We start from the raw sequence: 20,220 nt of genomic DNA, 5'->3' as shown, positions 1-20,220 counted from the left end.
TTCCTTTTTTTGCTAACACTTTTAATATATCCCCTCTGTTCTCCACATACTTATTTTTTCTGTGAACTGAACAAGAGTTAGCATTACATCACAGGTAAAGTTCACAAGAACGATAGATTATTGTTGAGGCTGCACCCGCCAGTTTGTTTTCGCTTGCAAGACCTCAGGAAATATTTGCCTCTCCTGTCTTTAGTTTCCCTCAAACATCATTTACATCCTTTTTCTCTTCTATTCTTTGTTTACATCTGCCTCCTGTAAGATTCTTCTCCCATTATCTGACATGTATGTCATGTATCATTGATAACTCTGCTGTTACAACTTAATAGAAGATATTGGAAACCCTGTACAGACATTTCACTGGTAAGTCCCATCTTGACCTTTCTTGACTTCTTTTGAATTGATTTCTTATGTACTTTTTCTTTCTTGTATTTTTGGATGATAAAATAGTCAAATTAATTTCCCACATATTTTACTCTCACTCCTTTTCAGACATAAATTCTAGCTAGCAAACCAAGTCTTTTATCATTTTGTTTGTATCACTCATCTTGTTGTGGAGTTGCTGTTCAGCTTAAAACTGAACTTCACAAGCTTCCATTGCCAGAATTGTACTTCACATGTTCCAAAGATTGAGTGACAACAAGGTGATAATATGCAAAGAAGAAAACTAAAGGTGATGATTTTGAACACATTCAAATGACTTGCCCCTTCCATATATGCAGTATTACATTGTTAGCTGCAATAGGCAGAAGACATACTTTCAGTGTTGCACACTTTAGCAATTGTGATTGCAGTGTTCTTCTTTGGCACACCAGTGTAGAAAAGTGCATTGAATTAGCTAAGAAGAAAATCTGTGCAATACACAAGTTTGCTTGTATATAAAAACAGACTTCTGAATTTTCCCTTGTGTGAGAACACTTGTACAAGATGTGTCGATTTAAAGTTCTATATTCGCATATTTTACTGTTAGTGTCACTTCTGCATAATCTTTCATTGATTGTATCGGTACCCATTTGCATTGTGAAATTTTGAATATCCTTGGGTGTTGCGATAAAGTAGCATTGTTACTGCCAATTGTAGGCTTAAACTAAATTGTGCTCTTCCAAAATTTTTAAGCACAGTAGGCCTATCCTCATTCAAAACAATCTATCTCTAATTTCATTGTATGATTACATGAGAAATAGGTTAGTTTCAGATGCTTACGAACTATATTTTCCTAAGTTAGTGGTACGAGTGGTTTGGACACACAAATTAAATTTGTGACAAACCAGCATTTGTGGTTCACAGTTCAGCCAAAGTGTATATCATCCCTGAATTTCATTCTACATCAATGCAAGTAAACATGCAAAGTCGAATGCAAGCATTTTTGTCATTGGAGAAGTGGCTGGAAGTGGCAGATGTACAACAGCCACTATTTTTCTGACAGACTTTCAGGGCAAGTGGACAGTCTATGATGGAGAATTGTTCGCATCATGTGAAGTTGTCTGCCAGTTTAAAGACGATGTCGAGGACAGACATCTCATCATTTACACAGAGTACTGGCCTTTGGCAGACTATTTGCAACCCATCAAAAGACTCCTGCTCCCAATAGTTCCAGCATCTGTACTGCAATACACAATTCACAACAGATGTCAGACACCTTCACAGTGTGTGCAACATCATTGAAGACTTTCTACTGAGAATAAAAACCCTTTCCACACATACTGATTATGACTATCCTCGCACTTGCACATCCCACAGCTTAGAATGCCACTACCACAGGTGCACAGCCCACCAAAAGCTTTTGTTTATAAAGCTCCGGCAGAGTGTGACTGTCATGTTACAGGCTACACTACTCGACTTGTTCTGCAACTGCCTTACTACAGCTCACACAAAGTCATCAAATAAGATTGTGAATACTCCAATATATTGCTCCATATGAAGCTTACCACTATGGCTGTCAACCACTTTAAACATGCTGGATCTTGTGCAACATCGCTCATACCAATGAAGTAGAAGCCATTCAGACCAATGCCACCATTCACGTCATTTCAGAACGGGACTATGCATCACCCACTCCAAACACCTGCACCACATTTGTGGTACAAGTCAATTTACAGCAGTTTCTGCTGGATGATATCCAGTTCAAGCTGCAGATAACTTCCTCATTGTTGAAGGGAAGCACAAGGAACACAGTCAACAAAGGCATTATCTCCAGTCAGTTTACTCACAGTTAAAACTCCACGGTGATGGAGATTAAGGTGCGATTACACCTAGTTTATCGACTGAGGGTTTTGTCACGATTACAGCCCACAGAACACTACAATCACCTACTACCATTCCTACGGATGCTAATGTCGCTGCTCCTCCACCTTGCCGCATGCACGTTTGAGCTCTGTACCAACACAAACCGTCGTAGATCATTCCACCGTGGCTGTCACGCTGGCTTCTCCCCCACCTCAGGCAACACCACCTACATTCAATGTGGTGAGATCAATGTCATTGAGCTCTCTCCCCTTACACACAAAGAAAAGGTGCAGCCATGTCAAGCATTGCAGCCAGCCGTAGCACGGCTGGTCACACGCACCAGTGCCGAGAGGTTAGCAGCACTGATGGCTCTTGACTGTCTCCTTCCCCAATGCTCTGTACTCCCAGGGTTGGGGGTGGGGGGGAAGGTGTTGCGGAGACTTCACCAGCTATAGCAGCAGTGGAGGAGATAAGATTCTTTAACCAGTGTGGCGGCAGACAGCTTTAGGCCTGTTAAACTTTTATGAGGTTGTACCACTGTAAATAATAAAGTGCATTTAACTGCAACCATGCTGTTATTAGTCATTGGCTTAATCATTTCCCAGTTTAAAATTGACTCCCTGGTAGTTTTCCAATTTTTTTACTTATGTGATGCACTCTGAACACCGGCAATTGAGCATCGTGGTCTGAGAGGCCATTCCATTACCTATGGGAATTAAACTAGAACTTTGCAGTCTGGATACATCTATAAAAATGTTGTCAAAAGCAGTGCTCCTGGTTTCCATAACTGTTGTAGCAAATCATATGAGGGGAGCCAGATCATATGAAATGCCAAGGGTCTCAGTTATAACCCTAGCATAGGTATGCTCTTAAAAAATTAAATTTAAATCTCCACTTAATATTACCTCATTCTGCTTAATAATCAAGAAATTTGATAATGCACAATGTTGTTTCATGAATAATTGAAAATTTCGTGATGGAGCGCTGTATATAGTGACTATTGTTATTGCCATTCCATGAAAATGCACTTCTGCATCACAATTTTCAAAATGCTGATCACTGCAAAATCAACAAGTGTCATTGTCTTTATATCCCATCCTAAATTAAATAGCAACTCCTCCTTTCACTACCCCTAATATGCAGTAACTGGTTGCTACATTATATCCATCCATATTCAGCATACCTCTGTCTGTTATCAAATTATATTCAGAAAAACATATAGTTCATTGGTTTTAGTTTTTAGCTTTGTAATATTTTGTTGGAATATGTGTATTTTAACCTTCTTTTGTCTTCACATTTTTAAACTCTGAATTTTCAGGTACATTTAATTATTTTAACACTGATAACCTTAAATCTGAATTAGTCTAAAAAGGTGCTGCTGTCATGACAATGACTACAGGAATATGCCCATGAGGTTTGGTGTCCTCCTCTTGAAGATTCTGCTATCATCCTTTTCCTATTACTGGTAAAATAATTTAATTGGATGGATAAATAAAATATCTACTTACCAAGTGGTGGCACACACATAAAAAAGGATATAATTAGGCATGCCTTACGAGCCAGTGGCTCCTTCTTCAGGCAGAAGAGTTGAAGCAAAAGGAAAAGGGTTGGAGAGGTCTAGGAAAAGGGGTAGATTTCAGGAAAGTCACCCAGAACTGCAGGTCAGGCGAGACTTACCACACGGGATGAGAAGGAAAGACTTTCCTTCCCATCCCTTGCTGTAAGTTTCACCTGACCGCAGTTGTGGGTCACTTTCCTGAAATACACCTGTTTTTCCTAGACCTCTCCAGTCCTTTCCCTTCATCCCTCTTCTTTCCCTCCCACCCTTCTGTCTGAACAAGGAGCCACTGGCTCTGGAACCTTGCCTAATTATAACCTTCTTTTACATTTTTTCTGCCACCACTTGGTGAGTAGATTTTTTATCTATCTATCCTATTAAATTATTTTTTCCTATTACTGTTTAGATATACGCAGTCAGGTCACAAGGTCACATTAATGTGACCATCACCTATGGTTGACGTCACTGTATAATAACTACTTGCAGACACCATGTGGCAGCACTAGCAGTGCAGGGTATATGAAGTATGTCAATGTGGGTGAGGGGGCGCAATGTGAGAAATAGTACAGTCTTTGTCGTGCTACAGAAACAGGGTGAGTTATTTGATACAAAATGGCATGATCATTGGCTTTCAGGCCAATAGTGGAAGCATGTCCAAAGGTGCTAAGTTTATAAACTTTCACTTGCCACCACTGTTAATGTATACTGTGCATAGCACTATGTACCATCTACAAATCAAGCATGAATGTTTATACTTTACGTATAAGTAGCAGTGAACCTTGAAACAAGTATTTGTCACTACAAGTAATTTTAGTAGACTGGAATACTAATCTCACATTTGGTAGTTCTCCATGTAGAATCCAGGGTGTAAACCTATCTTTGCAGGCTGGATCCAGGTTTTCTAAACTAACACCACTTTAAACCTCCTTGGTACTTATTTTGAATTGCCAAATTGATACATAGTGGTTGTAAATAGTGAATTTCATAATTTATTGTGCAAAATTATCTTTTATACCTGATCCATTAATGCAAAATATTGATTTTCTTCCTAGTTACAAATTTGCTTTTGTGGATGACATTCTCGTAAGTTCCATACATATTCCTCGATATCCTCATTAAGCTGTTTTTTTTTTTTTTTTGATGAAGTTAACAGATTTTGACAAAGTATGAAAATATAATATCTATTTACAATACATTTTGTAGGGTCGTAATTAAAAAGCCAATTACCTAAGTTTCCATTACTGTGGTTTTACATGTAATATATCACGAAATCAGCACATACTAATGATTATCTTAGGTTTAATGATTTTCTGTACAAACGAGTATTTTAATGGTGGATCAAATAATGCAAAACCTATAATGTTGATTTTCTTGTAATTTAAAATTTGGATTTTGTAGCTAACATTTCCTTAAGTACCAAATGTATTGCTTAGTTTGATCGTAAGTTGTTTTTGTGAAACATACAGGTTTTATCAAAATATGAAAACATGCTGTTTGTTTACCATTTTGCATGATAAAAAATTACTTCTAAATACTACTCTGTTACTTAGTTAGCTACTCAAAGCTTCATAGGTTTAATTAACATTGCATTCTGCCATGTAGGGTGTGACAATATGCATGTGTACGGAGACACTTAATTTCCATATTAGAGCTCATTTTAGTTTCGTCAGTATGTACTGTACTTCTCAATTCATCGCCAGTTGGCCCAATTGAAGGAAGGTAATGTTGACTTCGGTGCTTGTGTTGACATGCGACTCATTGCTCCACAGTACTAGCATCAAGCACATCAGTACGTAGCATCAACAGGTTAGTGTTCATCACGAACGTGGTTTTGCAGTCAGTGCAATGTTTTCAAATGGGGAGTTGGCATATGCCCATTTGATGTATGGATTAGCACGGGGCAATAGCCATGGCGCGGTACGTTTGTATCGAGACAGGTTTCCAGAGCGAAGGTGTCCCGACAGGAAGAGGTTCAAAGCACTTGATCGGCGTCTTAAGGACCACGGAACATTCCAGCCTATGACTCACGACTGGGGAAGACCTAGAACGATGAGGACACCTGCAATGGACGAGGCCATTCTTCATGCTGTTGACGATAACCCTAATGCCAGCGTCAGAGAAGTTACTGCTGTACAACATAACGTTGACCACGTCACTGTATGGAGAGTGCTACTGAAGAACCAGTTGTATCCGTACCATGTACAGCGGGTGCAGGCACCATCAGCAGCTGATTGACCTCCACGGGTGCACTCCTGCGAATGGTTCATCCAACAATGTGTCAATCCTCATTTCAGTGCAACTGTTCTCCTTACGGATGACGCTTCATTCCAATTTGATCAAATTGTAAATTTTCACAATCAACATGTGTGGGCTGACGAGAATCCGCACACAATTGTGCAATCACGTCATCAAAACAGATTTTCTGTGAACGTTTGGGCAGGCATTGTTGGAGATTTCTCAATTGGGCCCCATGTTCTTCGACCTATGCTCAGTGGATCACGTTATCATGTTTTTGTATGGGATACTCTATCTGTGCTGCTAGAACGTGTGCTTTTACAAGTACGACACGACATGTGGCTCATGCACAATGGAGCTCCTGCACATTTCAGTCGAAGTGTTCGCACGCTTCTCAACAACAGATTTGGTGACCAATGGATTGGTAGAGGCGAACAAATTCCATGGCCTCCACCCTCTCCTGACCTCAACCCTCTTGACTTTCATTTATGGGGGCATTTGAAAGCTCTTGTCTACGCAACCGCAGTACCAAATGTAGAGACTCTTCGTGCTCATATTGTGGAAGGCTGTGATACAATACACCATTCTCCAGGGCTGCATCAGGGACTCTATGCGACGGAGGGTGGGTGCATGTATCCTCACTACAGAGGACATTTTGAACATTTCCTGTAGCAAAGTGTTTGAAGTCACACTGGTAAGTTGTGTTGCTGCTGTGTGTTTCCATTCCATGATTAATGTCATTTGAAGAGGAGTAATAAAATGAGCTCTAACATGGAAAGTGTCCACATAACATATTTGAGCAATATTCTAATACCAGTCACACGAGTGATTTGTAAGCAATCTCTTTGGTAGACATATTGCATTTATACAGTATTCCACCATACACCGAAATCTGCCATCCACTTTATCCATAACTGAACCTACGTGATCATTCCATTTCATATCCCTAAAAAGTGGTACACCCAGGTATTTGTATGAGTTAGCTGATTCAGTGCATTTCTGTGGAATGAAGACTCTTTCCTGAAGATGAGTTAACCCAGAACATTATCATTTGACATTGTTGAATTAAAAATTGCATAAGTATGTCATCTTACTGATTTGGCTCTCCCAAAAATTTGCAATGATTCTACATGCAAATGTGGCTGAAGTAAGAGGTTTTAATAGTTTCAAAATGTGCTTTTTTCCAATTTAAATTCTCATCAATATGGACACCTAAGAATATTGAAGTTTCCACCCTTTTTATTATTTCCTCACCACATGTTACACTTTCCACTGGCATAGTGCCCCTAGTTGAGCAGAACCAAACATGTTGTGCCTTTTTTTTTAAATTGAGGGTGAGACTACTTGCAGAAAACCATTCAATGATACTGTTGAGAATTTTTTTGCCACCTGTTTCTGTATTTAACTTTTTAAATTTGTGTTTATTTTTAACAGAACTGACAATTCTGCCTCATGATATATGAGAATATAATTGTATCAGACAACGGAAAATCCTTACACAACCCCACCTCCTAACCCCTTACCTCATGGTCCATACCCCTGTAATAGACCTAGATGCAAGACCCACTTACTCCAGTCCATTCACTAGCATCACCTATCCCAGCATAGGCAGCGCTACCTGTGAAGCCAGGCAAGTGTTCTACAATTTAAACTGTAACCACTGTGCCACATTCTATGTGGGCATGACAACCAACAAGCATAAATGGCCACCAACAGACTGTGGCCAAGAAACAGCTGGATCACCCAGTTGCTGAGTATTTTAATGACTGCTTACAACGTGTTACACCTGGATCATTCCAAGCAATGCCAGCTTTTCTAAACTGTACATGTGGGAACACTCCTTGTACAATATCCTATGTTCCTGTAACCTCCCCCGTCCTTAATCTTTGTTATTCATTGTCCTACAGCCCCCTACTGCCATACCTGTTCACACATCAGCACCACACAGCCCCATAATCCACCGACACACCCACAGTCTTTATTCTCTCCTTTGCTGCTGACCCATCCCTCTCTGCACAAACAAGAGAGACTATGCATTTTTGCTAAGAAATTCATCAATACTGTAACAAGATTCATCTAAAAGGAACTGCTTCAGATTTTCTTTAAACTTTGGCATGTTTCCAACCAGTTCTTTAATGTGCGGTGGGAGGGCATTAAAAATCTTGGTGCCACTGTATAAAACCCCCTTCTGGACCATGCTTTTCATTTTTAGCTCATATTGCATATCCAGTTTCCTTCGGGTGTTATAACGGTGGTATGAGGTATTGATTTTGATTAAGTTATTATTTTTTGAAACAAAGCACATCAGAGAAAAAATCCATTGAGCAGGTGTTGTAAGGATTTGTAGAGCTCTAAACAGATCGCTGTACGAGTGCCTAGGATGTACTCCACACACAATTCTTATTGCTCGCTTCTGTGCATAAGAAGCATCAAACGAAAAGAAATGTGGCTGCTGTGGGTGGGAGCTGTCGAGTGAATTTAAATATATTCACTTCGCATGTTTTATTTGTTGTAATGACTTATTCTGATTTGATTATTAGCAAAGCAAGCATAAATCACTTGTAGAACGTAGCAGTTATTTGTGAAAAAGTTGTGCTTCTACAAATCTGATTTTTCCCGTGGTTAAGTATATATTTAACTGAAATAGCCTATTCTTTTCCGTGGAGCATATCAATTTATTTGAAACAAAACGTTTCATTTCACATTGTTGCCTAGTTTCAACTGTTCATTCAGCCTCGAGTCTCCATTTTCGTTTCATCGTACTTACAGCATTAACAGATCATATACAATACCATGATAAAGAATGATTCACGAGAGAATACTCGGAAAACTGGGAATCCGAAAATCACAATGAAAAGCGTAACACCAAACACGGCTACCTCATCATGAATCTGGCCGTAGCCTACGAATGCATTTTGTAACTATGATTAATGATTTTTTTTTGTAATGTGGTTTACAAAAATAGGTATTAATGATGTATTCTCTAATGTTTTATTTCTTGTATGACATATGATGTTTCTATGATCTCTTACTGCTTTATGCACGAACACTGATACACTTTTACCTGAAAATGGCTGCGCAGTAGAAATTGGTTAGTAACGCGGAATGAAACACTGCCTTCACAAGAAATATTTCGGCATATACGTACGTATTACATTCTCTAGGCTTCATGTTACTTCTTAAATATAGTCGTTTAAACCTTAAATTTATAAAATTCCATTCTTTGGGAAATTACGGACTGACAGCATAGTGTTTTATCGTCATAACCAGTACCTTAGAAAACAACCACGAGAGGAATGACCGGTACTTGGCAGTGCCTATACACTAAGAACATCTAAGCCTGTCTGGAAATAACAGCAATTAACGGAATACTCCTAATAAAGAAAAAAGAATGAATCTCCATGTTCACACAACAGAAACTTCTATATAAAAATGAGAACTTTCCAACAAGGAATTCAAATGTACAACTTGTCAACATAATTGAAACACATTTTGATTTCCTTTTTTACCGATAATCGTACAGCCTGTTTGCTTCATCACTATCTGTTAAAACATATCTTTATTCTCATACACGATCAAAGAGATACGAAATTAGCAAGTGCAAAATTAAGCAGTCATACAAATTGGATGTGAGAGAATGTTTTTTTGTATGCAGGCTACGTGGACTGCAACCATCTCAATGTTTTTCATTGCTACCCGTGTGTGGAGGGTGAATACACACAAAGTCATTATCTATCGTGACATCTGTTATACCTTAATGCACCAATTGCGTACATCAAGATGTAAATACCATTTCGAAAATTGATTGCGAGAGTCAAAAGAAAGGTAATATTAGAGGGAAATTGTGCTTTTTTAAATATTGTTCCGACCCGTTGAAACTGAGCTCCACTTGTACAACTTTGTAACTATTTTATGTCTATTATATGTGTATAAGGATGGGATTTGTGCCTCCCAAATTAAGCGACAGAACTAGACTGAAGGTAATACGTTCATACAACGATGTGGAATTTTCAGTGCAACTAAGCATGTCATTTTATTACCATGCTTATCTGGACTTACAATACGTTATATGTAAAATATGGTAATGTAGCTTCGAAAGAATGAAATCGAATATAATGTTGAAGGATGTTTCGCGTTCTGAAAATACAAAACGTGGGTTCGAGTAACGGAAAGACAACAAAGATGTCAGGACGATCATGGCATTGCGCTTGCGCAGTAAGACCATTTGCAAACAGTCATTATATATCACAACATCTTTAAACGAACGAACCGAATAACGCCAGCAAGAATGATTTCATTTGAGGTCATTTCGAAAAATTTTCAGTAATTTCCGACTGCGCTTGAAAGTTGTGCGCTGCTGATGCCGGTGGTAAGGTTGGCGGCATTGAAGCAAAGATGAGTCACTGCTTTCCGCCAAGGTGGAGCGCGCAGTTCTAGTTAGACGTCAGTCTTGGTGTAGCAGTCGTCAGTGTTATTTGGCTGAGTGGTAGCGGAAGCATAATGGGTAAGTCACATAAACTACAGATTGGTTTGGGGATAGAGGACGAGCTATTGGACTAGTTAAATAAGGCAGTGGAACGCGTCGTGTTTCATTTCGCATTAATCTACTTGCGCAGCAATTTGTTCACGGTGTCAGGGTTTCTAAGTAATTCTCCGTAACCAACTTATCATTCGTCTGTTACTGTTTCATTACGTTAGCCTTACCTGACATAGAAAACATGGATTAAATTGCCATTAGTATGGTATCATTCGATGTTGGTTTGTGATACCTTGCGTTATATACTAAATACCATATCTGACATCGGTTTCTATTAGTCTAAACAGCGTAATCATGTGCACGATTCTATTCATGTGCCATTCTAGAAGCTTCCGCCGTCCTACACAGAAATTATACATAAACCGTGGCTAATTTACTGTGTGTATTGCGACAGAATGTCAACCATATTTTCCCCTCTTGATACCTACACACCCTCCTGAAACTGGCACCATTTTTCTTTCAATTAATTTTAATGGTACTGGTCACATGCTTAAGTGTACAATGTAAGATGTGCACATAGGCTATAAGGTAATTACGAACGAGCCATAGTTTACTTCCATATGCTGCTGCGTAGTCGTTGAACATGACTGCAAAATTCACCAGAAAGCTATACAGACATGTGCTGCATCTTGCGTCAGTATTAATACATTTGCGTTATTTACCAGTAATGACAGAAGAGACTCATGGTCACGTTCGTAGTTTATACATGAGTATAGTTTTTAATTCTTAGAAATGATTGTTCACATTGAGGATATAGTCTCGAGGCTCCAGTTTGGCTTGCTAAACCTCTTATGCGTACTTGGATGCAGTTAGGCCTAATGAATTTTAAGCTTCTTTTGAATATCAATTTTACAATAGCTCACTACAAAAACATGAAGTGCTATTCAATTAGACATGGAAGCACTTCTCTATTTGGTGTCATAATTTTGTGAAAAGGTCTGTGTTGCGGTTTTATAGTTTCTCCTTAAGCAATATACAACTGATTTGGCATATTCTAAGCATTAAAATAAGAGATAAGAAACTTGATCTGTTGGTATATATTGGTTAAGTATTATAGTTTTATTTCTTAGTTCAATATGGTAGTGCCCAAAGACATGCCAGAGTCAGCAGCTCCATAGTTTTGTTTCCCTGTTATGGCCATGCTTGTAGCCACAAGTACATACATTGTTTTTGGCCACTTTTAAAAATTTGTAGAAAGTATCCGTAATACAGATTCTAACTATGCTACTTCTAAGTAGGCTTATTTAAAATAGTTTTCATATTGTTATACCAAGATAAACATAATTCTTGCCTGAGCATCTAGTACTCTCTGAACATAGAGAATTAAAAATTCGTACCTATATCCCCTAGAATATATTGTGCACAGTGGCCCACATTCTGTCTTCAGGGGTGGTGTGATGATGGACTTGGTTCAGGAAAGGAAAATCTCTAGATTAAGGAAAATCTCTAGTGAATCTATGCAAAAATGTATTGAAAAGGCAGATTTTTCTCAGCCTTTAATTAGAATACTTCTCAATTGTTCCATTGAATTGCTGTAAGTTTTTAATAATGCATAGGAAAGTAGGAATAGGGTAAGCTTCTACAAACAGCATAGTGAACGCATTATTGTGGCCAAGATACATACGAAGCCCACACCTACTACAGTAGTAAAAGTTTATATGCCAACTAGCTCTGCAGATGACGAAGAAAGTGAATAAATGTATGATCAAATAAAAGAAATTATTCAGATAGTGAAGGGAGATGAAAATTTAAGTCATATGTGAATGGAATTCGGTAGTAGGAAATGGGAGAGAAGGAAACGTAGTAGGTGATTATGTACTGGGGCAAAGAAATAGAAGAGAAAGCCGCCTGGTAGAATTTTGCACAGAGCACAACTTAATCATAGGTAACACTTGGTTCAAGAATCATAAAAGAAGGCTGTATACATGGAAGAAGCCAGGAGATACTAACAGGTATCAGATAGTTTATATAATGGTAAGACAGATTTAGGAACCAGGTTTTAAATTGTAAGGCATTTCCAGGGGCAGATGTGGTCTCTGACCACAATTTATTAGTTATGACCTGTAGATTAAAACTGAAGAAACTGCAAAAAGTTGGGAATTTAAGGAGATGGGTCATGGATAAACTAAAAGAACCAGAGGTTGTACGGAGTTTCAGGGAGAGCATAAGGGAGCAATTGACAGGAATGGGGGAAAGAAATACAGTAGAAGAAGAATGGTTAGCTTTGAGGGATGAAGTAGTGCAGGCAGCAGAGGATAAAGTAGGTAAAAAGACGAGGGCTAGTAGAAATCCTTGGGTAACAGAAGAAATATTGAATTTAATTGATGAAAGGAGAAAATACAAAATTGCAGCAAATGAAGCAGGCTAAAAGGAATACAAACATCTCAAAAATGAGATTGACAGGAAGTGCAAAAACGCGAAGCAGGGATGGCTAGGGGACAAATGTAAGGATGTAGAGGCTTATCTCACTAGGGGTAAGATAGATACTGCCTACAGGAAAATTAAAGAGACCTTTGGAGATAAGAGAACCACTTGCATGAATATCAAGAGCTTTGATGGAAACATCAGTTCTAAGCAAAGAAGGGAAAGCAGAAAGGTGGAAGGAGTATGTAGAAGGTTTATACAAGGGTGATGTACTTGAGGACAATATTATGGAAATGGAAGAGGATGTAGATGAAGACGAAATGGGTGATAAGATATTGCGTGAAGAGTTTGACAGAGCACTGAAAGACCTGAGTCGGAACAAGGCCCCCGGAGTAGACAATATTCCATTAGAACTACTGACGGCCTTGGGAGAGCCAATCCTGACAAAACTCTACCATCTGGTGAGCAAGATGTATGAGACAGGCGAAATACCCTCAGACTTGAAGAAGAATATAATAATTTCAATCCCAAAGAAAGCAGGTGCTGACAGAAGTCAAAATTACCTAACTATCAGTTTAATAAGCCACAGCTGCAAAATACAAACATGAATTATTTGCAGACAAATGGAAAAAGTAGTAAAAGCCTACCTCAGGGAAGATCTGTTCAAATTCCGTAGAAATAATGGAACACGTGAGGCAATACTGACCTTACAACTTATCTTAGAAGAATGATAAAGGAAAGGCAAACCTACGTTTCTAGCAATTGTAGACCTAAAGAAAGCTTTTGACAATGTTCACTGGAATACTCTTTCAAATTCTGAAGGTGGCAGGGGTAAAATACAGGGAGTGAAAGGCTATTTACAATTTGTACAGAAACCAGATGGTAGTCATAAGAATTGAGGGGCATGAAAGGGAAGCAGTGGTTGGGAAGGGAGTGAGAAAGGGTTGTAGTCTCTCCCTGATGTTGTTCAATCTGTATATTGAGCAATCAGTAAAGGAAACAAAAGAAAAATTTGGAGTAGGTATTAAAATCCATGGAGAAGAAATAAAAACTTTGAGGGTGACCGAAGACATCATAATTCTGTCAGAGACAGCAAAGGACTTGGAAGAGCAGTTGAACGGAATGGACAGTGTTTTGAAAGGAAGATATAATATGAACATCAACAAAAGTAAAATGAGGATAATGGAATGTAGTCGAATTAAGTCGGGTGATGCTGACGGAATTAGATTAGGAAAGGAGACAAAGTAGTAAAGGAGTTTTGCTATTTGGGGAGCAAAATAACTGATGATGGTTGAAGTAGAGAGGATATAAAATGTAGACTGGCAAATGCAAGGAAAGCATTTCTGAAGAAGATAAATTTGTTTACGTCGAGTATAGATTTGTCAGGAAGACGTTTCTGAAAGTATTTGTGTGGAGTGTAGCCATGTATGGAAGTGAAACATGTACGATAAATAGTTTGGACAAGAAGAGAATAGAAGCTTTTGAAATGTGGTGCTACAGAGGAATGCTGAAGATTAGATGAGTAGATCACATAACTAATGAGGAAGTATTGAATAGGATTGGGGAGAAGAGAATTTTGTGGCACAACTTGACAAGAAGAAGCTATCAGTTAGTAGGACATGTTCTGAGGCATCAAGGGAGCACCTATTTAGTATTGGAGGGCAGTGTAGAGGGTAAAAATCGTACAGGGAGACCAAGAGATGACTACACTAAGCAGATTCAGAAGGATGTGGGTTGCAGTGGGTTCTGGGAGATAAAGAAACTTGCACAGGATAGAGTAGCATCGAGAGCTGCATCAAACCACTCAGGACTGAAGATGATGACGACAACAACAACAACAAGAAGTTTTATCTACTTCATGCACATTTTTCTTGTGTGCATGTATAAAGAACAAATTACTTTTCAAAAAATTGATAATATAGTTAAGACAGCCACAGTTTTATAATATGTAGTGGCAAAAACTGAGGAAAAGACTTTGTGTCTAGAATTTGTGGACAAAACTAGGGAAATATACAATTTTTTATTTTTGCTTTCATTATTGAACTTAGATTTGTTGCTACATGGTTGCCACTCTTCTGCTTGATGTTATGACCGTGACAGCTTCATTTTCATTAGCATGAAGCATCCCTGTAACAGTGGGACATAACTAATGTGGCTATCTAATGGTGCATAATACTGTCCCAAGCTGCTGGGCAGTTAATGCACCATTTAGTCTCGCAATGTCTTACGTGGATCACAAATACTTCGAAACAGCACAATCATGAAACTCATCAGTTTGACATAATTCATATGATCCTGGCATCCAGAGTTGCTGAAGCTGCGTATGATTTTTTCCATGATTCATTTAATTTTTCATGAGCCATGTTGATTTCAGAGAGAACATCTTTGACAGTAGAGCTTGTCAGTCTTTCCTTCAGTCAAAAGGGTGGTGTCAACAACAAACATACTTGTTCTTACACACTGACCTTGACATAAAGAAGGAACTGAATTTACTGATGGAGATGACCTTTCGAGTTTCCCTTTACCAGGGACAAATTCAATAAAGCACCACATACAAATAATGTAAACGACAACTCAAAAATTGAAGTAGTAAACTATGTAGATAGGTAACTGCTGTTTTGCACTCACTTTAAATATAATGTTGTTAGTTGCTCGTACTAGATTTATTGTAGAGATAAATTAATCTTTATAAAGTTGCTGTGTATGAAAAGTTAGGCAAAAGTCCTATCCAGTGTTTCCTGTACATGTTATGGATACACAGTGGAGATGTGTAAATTGTAGGAATGTTTTGGACTAGTGTGCATGTCATTAGTAAAAGTTAAAATAAGATCAATCAATTAACCTCTGTTCAGATATTTGTGACGAAGTAATGATGTATGCTTTTTTTTCCCGTCCAGAGTGCCCATGCTGTCAACAGTTTCCTGACGAGATAGAGATGTTGTACCGGTATGTATCTGCATGTTGCATTAGCACGTCTTGTGCTGAAAGTATGTTTTTCATTAATGCCTGTCGTACTGTGTGCTTTGGAGTTATTTTTCACTAAACAGCAGTGTGACATGTACTCATGCTAGCACTATTTAAATGCAGCTGCATTTTAATGTTTGTTGCTGATCGAAGTGTTACTACACACTAGTAAATTTCACTTATTGTCTGAAGCACAATAAATTTATTGGAAATGGTTAAGCTAAGAAACATTAGGTCTATTCACAGAATTAAATGGTTTGACTGTAGCTATTGAAATGGTAATATTATGTCAAAGGATTGAAGACTGCTTTTCCAATAAATCAAGCCGTTTAACATAGTTAAGTTAAACTATGTCAAATGAATGGTAGGCCCATATTTCGTAAAGTCAGTAGAGTGGCCCTTCTGTAATTCTCAAGAAGGATACATTGATAGATTCCTTAGTGACAGAAGAGCTGTTTCTCAGAAAAACAGATAATTAGCACTGGTGAGGCTCAAAGGCACTCAGATTTATGTGGAAGTAAAGTAATATGTTGTAATTGTCACTTTGTTACAGAGAAAACTTGTAAACTGCCCTAAGTCATAGTTCTCAAGTGGAGGTAGGTATGAATTCAGATACTTTCATTAGCCTAGTCCCTTTTGGACTAAAATGTGCTTAACGGTTATCTGAACGTGTTACTGGATGTCAGCTTCATCCCATAATATGATGAGCTGTGTGATGTCGCAGTTGGGAAGAGAACCTACGCATTACTATTTTTAAATAGACATTTTTGGAATGGAGGTTGTATTCATCCTGACCTAAAGTGTAGTTGAGGTATAGGTTGAGGAGATGTTTGCCTTGCGTTTGTGAAGCCAGTGAATTTGGATATGAAATTGTGTAGTGAAATACTGATCTTAGTTGAAAGGTGACAGATGGGTTAAGAGTTGAAGTGCAGTCAAAGGCTTAAATTAGTCGGAATTGTCAATATGGGGTAAGGATTTTTAACTTTTTAGCCAATATAATGGTTCCATTATAATATACACATTTCACATTCTTACTATAGTCAGGGGTTAAGTTGTTTACAATTTGTGGTGAACCATATATCATTGTGGCTAACAAGTGCTATTCAACGGCTGCAAGTGATGTTTTTCGAACAGGACTGGTTAGTCCTAAAGCTGTGCTGTGAAATAGGGCTTCTGAAGAGTTCAGCTCTTACGGGTTTCCTGAAGACTGTCGCTTCATCCTTCGCCGTCAGCTGACATCTGTGTCATGTCTACATCTCGAGAAAAATTTGGGTAATCATATATTGACATTAATTCTAATCAATTGAAGCTCAGGTTTGGTGGATTTTATAACTTAGAACCTATCAATAAATCTTTCAGATCACAGGCATGGAGGATCTCTTGAAAATGTCCTTACTGGTACAATATGGTGTTAGAACATGGTGGGAAACCTAATATTATGGTTAAAGAATTTTCATATTTTGTTGTTATGCTATTAAAACTTGCTTTTTATGGCAGTGCACTATTAAGGCAATGGTGCTTTCTTGAGATATAAAAATGGCCATTCTTAGTATAAATTATCAATAACCCATTGGTGAATTTAATAAATGACATGGCAGATTCACACTTCGGTAGTGTAATAGATACAGCCTCAGATGTGGAGTGAGCATGTCAAAGTTCATGGGTTTGTTAGCTATTATCTGTATATTTTCGTTCTCCTCAGTGTTCCTATGAGTTTGGGACCACCTTACTCATACAAAAATGAGGTGTCATAATAGATGTTACATGTATACAAATGCTCTTGGGAGTTAGTTTGTAAACATGCTAGAGAATAAAATAAGATGAAGATTTTTGTCATTGCTTGTTTGTGATCATTCACTATTCATCCAGTAACCACAATCACAGCACAAGGCCTGTGAGTTTGGAAATATCATTGGTCTAGCTCATAAGTATTGCAGATTAAACACAACAGCTTGTTAAATGTCTTGGTTTTACAACTGAAAATGCAAAAAAACATAAAGGGTGCAGTGAAGATAACATACATACCATTCAATATCTTCCCAAAAACCCCCTTTGAGTATGGTTTATTGTGATGGTTTGGAAACATAATGGGAGATAAATGTGCTTTTGTACACGGTTCTTATCCTGATATTAGATTTGGTGCAGATGGTTGTTTCTTTAGTGCAGAATTGTTAGCCACCTTGCACACACTGGACCATGTCCGCTTCTGCTTGAGACTGTCCTTCACTATCTGCAGTGACTCCTTGAGCAGTTTGCAAGCTATCGGCCTGTGCTTCCCTTGCCATCTGTTGGTCATAGCTATCCAGGACTCCCTTCCTCTCCTTTGTCGTGGGTGCTCAGCAGTTTTCATTTTGACCCCAGGCCATGTTGGGATCACTGACTGTGAGCTTGGTGATCACCTGGCTAAATTGGCTACTAACAGGCCATCTCTTGCTATTGGCATTCTGGAAATAGACTTTTGCCCAGCATTACGTCGTCAGGTTTTGGGACTTTGGAATGCAGAATGGCACATTATCTTCACTGAACAAGCTCAGGATGGTAAAGGGTACCAAAACTGTGGCAGTCCTTCTTACAGGCCTCTCGTAAGGCTTCTTCAGTCCTTTGCTGTCTCCGCATTGGCCATACTTCGCTGATTTGGGTATCTCCTCTGTCGTGGGTTGATGTCAGTTGCGGTTCACCTCTTACCGGACTGTCCCAAATTAACCGCTCTGCGATGGACTGATTTCCTGACGTGCTACCCCTGGTGTTGGCCGACAATGCCTCAGTGGCTGATCTCATTTCAGAGTTTGTGATGGTGTTAATTACCTTAAGGGTGGGGACCTTCAACTTGATTGGTGGGTGGAGGGGATGACAGGCCACCTTGCTCCCCATTCACCCTGACTGGACTGCCTTCTACTGGGCTTGGTGGTTCACTGCTGCCCTCTGCCTTCCCCCTCCTTTCCGTGTGGTGTGTGTTTAATCTGGAGTGTCTATCTTCATTACTTGTGCTTCTTCCTTCATGTTCCTGTTATTCGCTGCTTTTCCCTCCTTTTATGGCCTTCAAGCCTTCCTTCTATCAGTTGTGTGTAATTTTATGGCCATTGTAGTTCCCTCTTGCAGTGTCAGGTTTGGGAATACAGAAGTGTCAGATTCCACCCGTCTGCTTTGATCTGTGATGTCATCCATTTGGTGGAAACTGCTATTGTAAGCATTTACAATATGGCGCCTATATCACTACATACACGCGGCAACAAACACGAAAATGCATGTAAGACAATATCTCCCTCCAAAAATAGAATAAAACTAATGGCACAACTGCAGGATATTGGGGGTTATAGGATTGGACAAGCTAAATATAACACTAAAAAAACGCATGATGATTCCAAAACACAAAAGTTGACGAACAAAAAATAATTAAAAAGTCTACAGGAGTTGGACACCTACCTTGACCTATATAGGTTAACGGCAGCTGACAGTACAAAAACACCAATGCCTAAAAGAGAAACTATGAAAATTGGAAATATAAATTTCCCTTCACCGCAGCAGAAGGTACCAAAACACATGTACCTACATTTAAAAATATGAAAATTGGAATAGGTCATTTTCCTTTATGTATAGGTCAACTATAACTACTGATACGAAAAAACCAACACTGACAACCACGAAAAACAAAACCACAACACATCAAAACTAAAACACTCAAATATCCGTACGTAAGCTGTACCAACTGACAGTGTTCATTAGCAAAGAACTCTGTTCGTACATTCACAGACTATTGCCAGGAAAAGTTCCAATGCAGTTTTATGGTATGGTGAGTTTAAAGAATGGACAGTATATGCTCACTGGACGAAATTGGAAAGTGGACTCTCATTGGAGGTCATGTAAAAAGAATCTGCAATGGCACTTAAAATGTACGGATACTTACGTAAAGCAATTGTCACTAGTAAATAATTATGTAGTTTACTTGCCAGGTGTAAATATTATAATATCCTATTTGTGCTTCATGCTGTAGCAACTGTTACATCTTAAGTTAGCTTGGAGCATTTCGGAGGTGACATAGGTTTTCATTTCAGATTTTACACCACAGTGCAATACAACCAAACTGCACTACCATAAGGACATCTCATTTCTGTTTGCCTGTCGGCTCAGACTGGGACACTCGTGGTACGTATGGAAAATGAAGGTAACGTTTTGTCCCATGTTGCAAGAGTGTATGTGGTGTGCTGTGAAATGGTGAACCTACCTTATTTGCTTCTATATTCTTGCTCAATATTGTGCTGTAGCTGATCTTTCCTCAGACGTTCCCTGTGTTCTGTGGCTGGTCACTTCAGTGTGTCAAAGTAGTATTGGGTGAACTGGT

The 20,220-nt window shown here is 38.7% G+C and overlaps 1 long non-coding RNA gene across 5 annotated transcripts in view; it reads left to right on the top strand.

The window, feature by feature from the left end:
* The first annotated feature begins 10,402 nt into the window (after positions 1-10,402).
* Positions 10,403-20,220, top strand: part of LOC126291930 (uncharacterized) — a 108,269-nt gene continuing 98,451 nt past the window's right edge. For 3 of the 5 annotated variants that reach the window (XR_007551936.1, XR_007551934.1, XR_007551933.1), the window contains exons 1-3: positions 10,403-10,520; positions 15,815-15,863; positions 19,934-20,043. This is a non-coding gene — a long non-coding RNA (uncharacterized LOC126291930). The remainder of the gene's footprint in view (positions 10,521-15,814; positions 15,864-19,933; positions 20,044-20,220) is intronic. The other 2 variants (XR_007551938.1, XR_007551935.1) reach the window with 1 other exon arrangement.

The sequence above is a fragment of the Schistocerca gregaria genome, chromosome 9 (assembly GCF_023897955.1).
Source record: "Schistocerca gregaria isolate iqSchGreg1 chromosome 9, iqSchGreg1.2, whole genome shotgun sequence".
NCBI lineage: Eukaryota > Metazoa > Arthropoda > Insecta > Orthoptera > Acrididae > Schistocerca > Schistocerca gregaria.
This window is presented reverse-complemented; position numbering and strand designations above follow the sequence as displayed.